This window comes from Oncorhynchus keta, unplaced genomic scaffold (assembly GCF_023373465.1).
Source record: "Oncorhynchus keta strain PuntledgeMale-10-30-2019 unplaced genomic scaffold, Oket_V2 Un_contig_674_pilon_pilon, whole genome shotgun sequence".
Classification (NCBI taxonomy): Eukaryota; Metazoa; Chordata; class Actinopteri; order Salmoniformes; family Salmonidae; genus Oncorhynchus; species Oncorhynchus keta.
The window spans coordinates 51,082-62,250 of NW_026289039.1; the positions used below are offsets into that span (position 1 = coordinate 51,082).

Genomic DNA, 11,169 nt, shown 5'->3' on the forward strand with positions numbered 1-11,169 from the left:
GACTGGCCACCCCACATAGCCCGGTTCCTCTCTAGGTTTCTTCCTAGGTTTTGGCCTTTCTAGGGAGTTTTTCCTAGCCACCATGCTTTTACACCTGCATTGTTTGCTGTTTGGGGTTTTAGGCTGGGTTTCTGTACAGCACTTTGAGATATCAGCTGATGTACGAAGGGCTATATAAATAAATGTGATTTGATTTGATTTGATTTGATCAGTGCTCAGACTGTTTGCAATAGGCTGAGAGAGGCCGGACTGAGGGCTTGTAGGCCTGTTGTAAGGCTGGTCCTCACCAGACATCACCGAAACAACGCCGCCTGTGGGCACAAACCCACTGGTCACTGTGGTGCTCTTCACTGACGAGTCACAGTTTTCTCTCACCAGGGGTGATGGTCAGATTCGAGTTTATCATCGAAGGAATGAGCATTACACCGAGGCCTGTACTCTGGAGCAGGAACAATTTGGAGGTGGAGAGTCCGTCATGATCTGGGGCGGTGTGTCACAGCATCATTGATCCTGACATGACCCTCCAGCATGACAATGCCACCACATACTGCTCATTCTGTACATGATTTCCTGCAAGACAGGAATGTCAGTGTTCTGCCATGGCCAGCGAAGAGCCCTGATCTCAATCCCATTGAGCACATCTGGGACCTGGTGGATTGGAGGGTGAGGGCTAGGGCCATTCCCCTCAGAATTGTCCAGGAACTTGCAGGTGCCTTGCTGGAAGAGTGGGGTAACATATCACAGCAAGAACTGGCAAATCTGGTGCAGTTCATGAGGAGGAGATGCACTGCAGTACGTAATGCAGCTGGTGGCCACACCAGATACTGACTATTACTTATGATTTGTTCAGGGACACATTATTCCATTTCTGTTAGTCACATGTCTGTGGAACTTGTTCAGTTTATGTCTCAGTTGTTGAATCTTATGGTCATACAAATATTGACATGTTAATTTTTCTGAAAGTAAACGCAGTTGACAGTAAGAGGATGTTTATTTTTTTGCTGAGTTTAGAATGGATCTACCGCTTATCAGACTTTGCGTTCAATGACAATGACAGATCGTTAACTCGCATTTCTATCTGAAATCAGTTGGGTAGTACAAAAAGTTACATAATGTGGACCTTTTAAATCAAATCGAAGTGTGTTTGTCACATGCTTCATAAACAACAGGTGTAGACTAACAGCGAAATAATTACTTATGGGACCTTCCCAACAGTGCGGACAGAAAGAAAATATAGAAAAGTAAAACACGTAATAATAAATACACAATGAGTATAACTTGGCTGTTTACACAATGTACCAGTATCGAGTCAATGTGCAGGGGTTTGAGGTAATTGAGGGTGATGTGTACATATAACTACGAATAAAGTTGTAGATAATAAACAGTAGCAGCAGTGAATGTGAGGAGTCAAAAAGTTTGTGCAAAAAGGTTCAAGGCAGATTGTCCAGGTAGCCATTTAACTAACTATTTAGCAGTCTTATGGCCTGGGGGTAGAAGTTGTTCCGAGTCCTTTTGGTTCCAGACTTTGTGGTAGCAGAGAACACAGTCTATGAATAGGGTGGCTGGAGTCTTTGACAATTGTTTGGGCCTTCCTCTGACACTGCCTGGTATATAGGTCTTGAATGGCAGGAAGCTTGGCCCCAGTGATGTACTGGGCCGTACACACTACCCTCTGTAGCACTTTACGGTCAGATGCCGAGCAGTTGCCAGGCGTAATGCAACCAGTCAGGATGCTCTTGATGGTAAAAGCTATAGAACTTTTTGAGGATCTGTGGGACCCATGACAAATCTTTTCAGTCTCCTGAAGGTGAAAAGGTGTTGTCATGTCCCCTTCTCGACTGTCTTTGTGTGTTTGGACCATGATAGTTTGTTGGTGATGTGGACACCAAGGAACTTGTCTTGCTGACGTTCAGGGAGCGGTTGTTGTTCTGCCAGGTCTTCAACCTCCTCCCTGTAGACCAGTGGTTCTTAACCTGGGTTCGGCGGAGGTCAAGACAAACATCCGATTCATATGATTTGTGATGACACGCTCCTCTTGGCCATCATTGGCTGCAGGTGATCACGCTACATCGCTTGGCCTATCTGTGCTGCAGGGAATTTGGTGTGCTCAGTTTGTGACTGTGGTGATGGTACGTCTTGTGATTTCTTTCTTAATATTTTAATCCCTTCATACTTACTATGTCGAGCAAAAAAAGAAAGTGGTCGGACGAATATGTACAATATGGATTTACATACCTTAAGGGAAGAATTCGGCAGTACCTGTATGGTTAGTGAGAAAGTCCATATTGCAAATGTACGGTCCCTTACTAGACGTCCGAAATCGTTTGTAAAATTCGCGGACGGCGTCGGGCCGAGCGGCAGGGCCGGACCTACCAGGAAGTCATCAAATGAACGTTGTCGGACATTCGGTTTCCGTTTTACAAAAATAATAAGATTTATGTCATTTTTCCCATGTCCCGGAAATTCCCACAAGAGGGCATAAGCAATCATATGGCTATTGCTACAAAACATCACGATTCACGACGGGGCCTTATCTCGAAAACTGAAAATATTTAGAAGCCGAAACTCGGTGAGCGTAGGGGCGGCATAATGGGCAGTTGGCCCCGAACAAGATGGCGTCTAGGCCTCAACGGTTTTTGAGTTATGGCCATTTATCTGGGATTAAAGGTCCAAAATGAAAATAGAGAAATTATTTTTCCACTTCACGTCAAAGTCAAGGAGCCTCCGGTGTCAATAAAAAAAAAAGAACCAGCCATTTATCTATCGTCATTTAAGAGAAATCGTACAACGACACCTTGGTGATGTTCACGGATAGGTGTTTTTTTTTTCAACGGTTACAGATCCAGTTGCAGGTTGTTCTTACGAATCTTTTTAAAGTGTGCTGCGGAGCTCTGCGAGATTTCTGTGATTTTCTATGATTTTCTGAAATAACACACACTCACTAAACCCTCCGTAAATAACTCAGTTCTTAACGTAAAGACTTAAAACTCGGGATTCTGTAAAGGCATACCCCAATCATGATATGAGTTTATTTATAGCTTCCTGTGCCAACCGGAAGTGCCTTTAATGGTGTCACAGTGGCAGTTTCCATGGGTTAAAAAGGTCAGATCTTTTCAAAACTTCATATGTGTGACTAGGTAACCCTCGTGAACTGTAAATCAGTCATTTCTCCCAACAGATGTCAAAGAAAATCTCTCACACGCACACACAGCAAGGATGGAGTGAAAAGTGCGGTTCTCAAAGACACAGAGAGCAGGCAATGGCATAAACATAATAATCTCTAGGCCGTGCCGAGTTCAACGAGATATCCCGCTTGACCGTAGCTCGCTCGGTCTAAGCGCAGCGACCATTAGAAAATTAGGCCCAAAATGAAGCCTGCCCCACAACGTCATTTGCTTTTGGGTGACAGTGAGAGAACCGTTAGGGTGAGAAGCACAATTCGACCTCAGGTACGTTCCTAAGGTCCTTCCGATCCGTGCAAGCCTAACGTTGACCGTGTGGCATTAACCCTTAATAGTTAAAAGAAGGTGTTTACTTCAAATAGTTTGCATTGACTTCTCTCCCCATAGGAATACATTGCCTGCACCCCTAAATTCAACCTGAAGTCTATATGGGTTATGAATGCCGTATGAACCTGTCTTTGATAACAGTCCATCAGGCCAGTATGAGGTCTACCTGTGTTGATTCTAGGCTTCCTGGACCAACCGGAAGTGGTTAAAATCACCCTAAAAGTGTTTTTCCATTACCTGCCTGCAGTTTGATAGACATAGTGCATTCAACCCTGTGTAAATCAGTCAATTCTTAACGTAAGGACTTAAAACTCAGGATTCTGTAAAAGCATAGCCCAGTGAGGATATGTGTTGACTTATAGCTTCCTGTGACAACCGGAAGTGCCTTAATTGGTGTCTCAGGGGCTGTTTCGAGGGGTTAAAAAAGTCAGATCTGTCCAAAACTTCATATGTGTGATTAGGCAACCCCCATGAACTGTAAATCAGTCATTTTTCCCATAAAATTTCAAAGGAAAACTAAATCACACAGACACACAACTTGGAAGGAGGGACGTATTGGGGGTTGTAGAGACAGACAGTGCCTCCAATAGTTAGCTTTGTTCGAGCTAAAAAAGAACCGTCAGACCTAGAGTTCCGAAACTTTAGAAACCTGTTCTAGACCTCGGGTCGATAGTGCGTGGTGAGTTAGGTGGCTCTAGAAGGTTCTCGGACCGAGAAATAGCCTCGTACATTTGCAATGACTTCAATTCATTTTGACCATTACGAAAATGGCGACATTTAGAAAAGTCTCAGAGACACAAGACTAGGTGCATTGAAACCGGCTCGGGCCATAGAGACGGACCCCAACGTTTCGGTCCGATAGCTCATTCAAGGACCCCATAGCAAGGCATGGAAAAAAGTGGATTTTCAGCACCAATTAGGGTTTTACTCGGGCACCGAAGGACCTATTGAGCCGAAACTCGGGATTCGGGGTCGCCTCACATAGGCCTTCACATAATGTCTGACCTGGACCCGCAGCTAGAACGTAACTATGTGTTTTACGTTTTTATTATGTTTTAAACTAATGGCGCTGTGAATTATGGGCCTGCTCTGACATATGTGATAGTTGGCTTCTAAATGAGTTGGAAAAAGTGGGTTTGGTGTCAATTGGTATCAGTTTGGTGTCAGAATGACATCTAATTGACTGGTGGACACTGACTTGCTAGTTGACTTTTGTACATTAGCAATATGTTTAAACGGAGAGGGACCATCACCAAAATGGCATTCTGAAATCAACACAAAAATGGCATCACCATAGTCTCCAGGCTGTGCAGAGTTCAACGAGACGCCCCGCTTGACCGTAGCTCGCTCTGAGTGCAGCGACCTTGAAAAAAAGAAGGCGCAAAAGGAAGGCTGGCCCTCAATGTCATTTGCTTTTGGGTGACAGTGAGAGAACCGTTAGGGTGAGAAGCACAATTCGACCTCGGGTACGTTCCTAAGGTCCTCCCGATCCGTGCAAGCCTAACCTTGACCCTGTGGCATTAACCCTTAACAGTTAAAAGAAGGTGTTTACATCAAAGAGTTTGCATTGACTTCTCTCCCCATAGGAATACATTGCCTGCACCTCTAAATTCAACCTGAAGCCTATGTGGGTTATGAATGCCTTATGAACCTGTCTTCTATGACAGTCCATCAGACCACTATGAGGTCTACCTGTGTCGATTCTAAGCTTCCTGGAGCAACCGGAAGTGGTTAGATTGACCCAAAAGGAGTTTTGATGTACATAACCTTCAAAGGTGAAAATGACTGCATTCAACACTGTGTAGATCATAGATCAGTCAATTCTTAACTTAAAGACTTAAAACTCAGGATTCTGTAAGTGTTTATGTCAATCAAGACATGTGTTTACTTATAGCTTCCTGTGCCAACCGGAAGTGCCTTTAATTGGGTCACACTGTCTGTTTTGAAGGGTTAGAAAAGTCACATCTCTCCAAAACTTCATATGTGTGACCAGGTAACCCTCCTAAACTGTAAATCAGTCATTTCTCCCAGCAGATGTCAAAGAAAAGCTCTCACACGCACACACAGCAAGGATGGAGTGAAAAGTGTGGTTCTTAAAGACACAGAGAGCAGGCAATGGCATAAACATAATGTCTAGGCCGTGCCGAGTTCAACGAGATATCCCGCTTGACCGTAGCTCGCTCGGTCTGAGCGCAGCGACCATTAGAAAAGTAGGCCCAAAATGAAGCCTGCCCCACAACGTCATTTGCTTTTGGGTGACAGTGAGAGAACCGTTAGGGTGAGAAGCACAATTCGACCTCAGGTACGTTCCTAAGGTCCTTCCGATCCGTGCAAGCCTAACGTTGACCGTGTGGCATTAACCCTTAATAGTTAAAAGAAGGTGTTTACTTCAAATAGTTTGCATTGATTTCTCTCCCCATAGGAATACATTGCCTTTACCCCTAAATTCAACCTGAAGTCTATATGGGTTATGAATGCCGTATGAACCTGTCTTTGGTAACAGTCCATCAGGCCAGTATGAGGTCTACCTGTGTTGATTCTAGGCTTCCTGGACCAACCGGAAGTGGTTAAAATCACCCTAAAAGTGTTTTTCCATTACCTGCCTGCAGTTTGATAGACATAGTGCATTCAACCCTGTGTAAATCAGTCAATTCTTAACGTAAGGACTTAAAACTCAGGATTCTGTAAGTTTCTATGTCAATCAAGACATGGGTTTACTTATAGCTTCCTGTGCCAACCGGAAGTGCCTTTAATGATGTCACAGTGGCAGTTTCCAAGGGTTAAAAAGGTCAGATCTTTTCAAAACTTCATATGTGTGACTAGGTAACCCTCATGAACTGTAAATCAGTCATTTCTCCCAACAGATGTCAAAGAAAAGCTCTCACACGCACACACAGCAAGGATGGAGTGAAAAGTGCGGTTCTCAAAGACACAGAGAGCAGGCAATGGCATAAACATAATCTCTAGGCCGTGCCGAGTTCAACGAGATATCCCGCTTGACCGTAGCTCGCTCGGTCTGAGCGCAGCGACCATTAGAAAAGTAGGCCCAAAATGAAGCCTGCCCCACAACGTCATTTGCTTTTGGGTGACAGTGAGAGAACCGTTAGGGTGAGAAGCACAATTCGACCTCAGGTACGTTCCTAAGGTCCTTCCGATCCGTGCAAGCCTAACCTTGACCGTGTGGCATTAACCCTTAATAGTTAAAAGAAGGTGTTTACTTCAAAGAGTTTGCATTGACTTCTCTCCCCATAGGAATACATTGCCTGAACCCCTAAATTCAACCTGAAGTCTATATGGGTTATGAATGCCGTATGAACCTGTCTTTGATAACAGTCCATCAGGCCAGTATGAGGTCTACCTGTGTTGATTCTAGGCTTCCTGGACCAACCGGAAGTGGTTAAAATCACCCTAAAAGTGTTTTTCCATTACCTGCCTGCAGTTTGATAGACATAGTGCATTCAACCCTGTGTAAATCAGTCAATTCTTAACGTAAGGACTTAAAACACAGGATTCTGTAAAAGCATAGCCCAGTGAGGATATGTGTTGACTTATAGCTTCCTGTGCCAACCGGAAGTGCCTTAATTGGTGTCTCAGGGGCTGTTTCGAGGGGTTAAAAAAGTCAGATCTGTCCAAAACTTCATATGTGTGATTAGGCAACCCCCATGAACTGTAAATCAGTCATTTTTCCCATAAAATTTCAAAGGAAAACTAAATCACACAGACACACAACTTGGAAGGAGGGACGTATTGGGGTTTGTAGAGACAGACAGTGCCTCCAATAGTTAGCTTTGTTCGAGCTAAAAAGAACCGTCAGACCTAGAGTTCCGAAACTTTAGAAACCTGTTCTAGACCTCGGGTCGATAGTGCGTGGTGAGTTAGGTGGCTCTAGAAGGTTCTCGGACCGAGAAATAGCCTCGTACATTTGCAATGATTTCAATTCATTTTGACCATTACGAAAATGGCGACATTTAGAAAAGTCTCAGAGACACAAGACTAGGTGCATTGGAACCGGCTCGGCCCATAGAGACGGACCCCAACGTTTCGGTCCGATAGCTCATTCAAGGACCCCATAGCAAGGCATGGAAAAAGTGGATTTTCAGCACCAATTAGGGTTTTACTCGGGCACCGAAGGACCTATCGAGCCGAAACTCGGGATTCGGGGTCGCCTCACATAGGCCTTCACATAATGTCTGACCTGGACCCGCAGCTAGAACGTAACTATGTGTTTTACGTTTTTATTATGTTTTAAACTAATGGCGCTGTGAATTATGGGCCTGCTCTGACATATGTGATAGTTGGCTTCTAAATGAGTTGGAAAAAGTGGGTTTGGTGTCAATTGGTATCAGTTTGGTGTCAAAATGACATCTAATTGACTGATGGACACTGACTTGCTAGTTGACTTTTGTACATTAGCAATATGTTTAAACGGAGAGGGACCATCACCAAAAGTGACATTCTGAAATCAACCCTAACGAGCCATGGAGATGAACCAGAATCACTGCCCAGCTATCCCGAGTTCATCGGGCCAGTCAATTTCACATTCCTGCAGGATTTTATAGCATGACAAATTCGTGATGGTACCTGCCCATTGAACCATATTGCAAATGCACAGTGACTTTGCAAAAGTGAGAAAACATAAACAAATGGACATGATGAAATCAACACAACGAGTGATGGAAATGTACAACTATCACTGCTCAGCCATCCTGTGTTCATCAGACCAGTCAATTTTGCATTTTTGAGCATGTCAAATTTCATATGGTAAATGCACATTGAAACATATTGCAAATGCGCGCGCACTTGCAATATGATTCTATAGTGTAAAAACATCACCTAATGGACATGATGAAATCAACACAACGAGTGATGGAAATGTACAACTATCACTGCCCGGCCATCCTGTGTTCCCATAGCAGCATTAATATCAGAATGACCGGTAAATGCATTTACAACCATATTTTTATTTTTGGGTTACCAGTTGCACAACAATGCACGTGCATTTGCAATATGATTCTATAGTGAAAAAACATCACCTAATGGACATGATGAAATCAACACAACGAGTGATGGAAATGTACAACTATCACTGCTCGGCCATCCTGTGTCCATCAGACCAGTCAATTTTGCATTTTTGAGCATGTCAAATTTCATATGGTAAATGCACATTGAAACATATTGCAAATGCGCGCGCACTTGCAATATGATTCTATAGTGTAAAAACATCACCTAATGGACATGATGAAATCAACACAACGAGTGATGGAAATGTACAACTATCACTGCCCGGCCATCCTGTGTTCCCATCAGACCAGCATTAATTCAGAATTTTAAATGCATTTACACCATATTTTTATTTTGGGTTACCAGTTGCACAACAATGCACGTGCATTTGCAATATGATTCTATAGTGAAAAAACATCACCTAATGGACATGATGAAATCAACACAACGAGTGATGGAAATGTACAACTATCACTGCCACTCGGCCATCCTGTGTCCATCAGACCAGTCAATTTTGCATTTTTGAGCATGTCAAATTTCATATGGTAAATGCACATTGAAACATATTGCAAATGCGCGCGCACTTGCAATATGATTCTATAGTGTAAAAACATCACCTAATGGACATGATGAAATCAACACAACGAGTGATGGAAATGTACAACTATCACTGCCCGGCCATCCTGTGTTCCCATCAGCGAGCATTAATATCAGAATGACCGGTAAATGCATTTACAACCATATTTTTATTTTTGGGTTACCAGTTGCACAACAATGCACGTGCATTTGCAATATGATTCTATAGTGAAAAACATCACCTAATGGACATGATGAAATCAACACAACGAGTGATGGAAATGTACAACTATCACTGCTCGGCCATCCTGTGTCCATCAGACCAGTCAATTTTGCATTTTTGAGCATGTCAAATTTCATATGGTAAATGCACATTGAAACATATTGCAAATGCGCGCACTTGCAATATGATTCTATAGTGTAAAAACATCACCTAATGGACATGATGAAATCAACACAACGAGTGATGGAAATGTACAACTATCACTGCCCGGCCATCCTGTGTTCCCATAGCGAGCATTAATATCAGAATGACCGGTAAATGCATTTACAACCATATTTTTATTTTTGGGTTACCAGTTGCACAACAATGCACGTGCATTTGCAATATGATTCTATAGTGAAAAAAACATCACCTAATGGACATGATGAAATCAACACAACGAGTGATGGAAATGTACAACTATCACTGCTCGGCCATCCTGTGTCCATCAGACCAGTCAATTTTGCATTTTTGAGCATGTCAAATTTCATATGGTAAATGCACATTGAAACATATTGCAAATGCGCGCACTTGCAATATGATTCTATAGTGTAAAAACATCACCTAATGGACATGATGAAATCAACACAACGAGTGATGGAAATGTACAACTATCACTGCTCGGCCATCCTGTGTCCATCAGACCAGTCAATTTTGCATTTTTGAGCATGTCAAATTTCATATGGTAAATGCACATTGAAACATATTGCAAATGCGCGCGCACTTGCAATATGATTCTATAGTGTAAAAACATCACCTAATGGACATGATGAAATCAACACAACGAGTGATGGAAATGTACAACTATCACTGCCCGGCCATCCTGTGTTCCCATAGCCAGCATTAATATCAGAATGACCGGTAAATGCATTTACAACCATATTTTTATTTTTGGGTTACCAGTTGCACAACAATGCACGTGCATTTGCAATATGATTCTATAGTGAAAAAACATCACCTAATGGACATGATGAAATCAACACAACGAGTGATGGAAATGTACAACTATCACTGCTCGGCCATCCTGTGTCCATCAGACCAGTCAATTTTGCATTTTTGAGCATGTCAAATTTCATATGGTAAATGCACATTGAAACATATTGCAAATGCACGTGCACTTGCAATATGATTCTATAGTGTAAAAACATCACCTAATGGACATGATGAAATCAACACAACGAGTGATGGAAAGGAACAACTATCACTGCCCGGCCATCCTGTGTTCCCATAGCGGGCATTAATATCAGAATGACCGGTAAATGCATTCACAACCATATTTTCATTTTTGGGTTACCAGGTGCCTATTTTCAATCACCAGTTGCACAACATGCGTATCCATCAGAATATTTTAAACAGTCCATAAAGCACTCAGGACTGCCCCCATAGATAGAGGGCCATAGTAGGGTTCCCATAGCGGGCATGGATAATAGGAGTCCCGGTAAATGCATTTACAACCATATTTTAATTTTTGGGTTACCAGTTGCACAACAATGCACGTGCATTTGCAATATGATTCTATAGTGAAAAACATCACCTAATGGACATGATGAAATCAACACAACAAGTGATGGAAATGTACAACTATCACTGCTCGGCCATCCTGTGTTCATCAGACCAGTCAATTTCACATTCCTGCAGGATTTTTATAGCATGACAAATTCGTGATGGTACCTGCCCATTGAACCATATTGCAAATGCACAGTGAATATTGCTAAAAGTGAGAAAACATAAACAAATGGACATGATGAAATCAACACAACAGGTGATGGAAATGTACAACTATCACTGCTCAGCCATCCTGTGTTCATCAGACCAGTCAAT

The 11,169-nt window shown here is 42.7% G+C and overlaps 1 long non-coding RNA gene across 2 annotated transcripts; it reads right to left on the minus strand.

Annotated features, from left to right (window-relative positions):
* Positions 1-9,530: 9,530 nt before the first annotated feature.
* LOC127926081 (uncharacterized) lies at positions 9,531-10,717 on the minus strand. Of its 2 annotated transcripts, none has more exons than XR_008123233.1 (3): positions 10,500-10,717; positions 9,913-10,105; positions 9,531-9,721 (listed from the first exon to the last, which is right to left on the minus strand). It is a non-coding gene; the product is annotated as an uncharacterized LOC127926081 (long non-coding RNA). The 2 variants fall into 2 exon arrangements; XR_008123234.1 differs by having other exon boundaries at positions 9,913-10,306.
* Between the last annotated feature and the right edge of the window lie 452 nt (positions 10,718-11,169).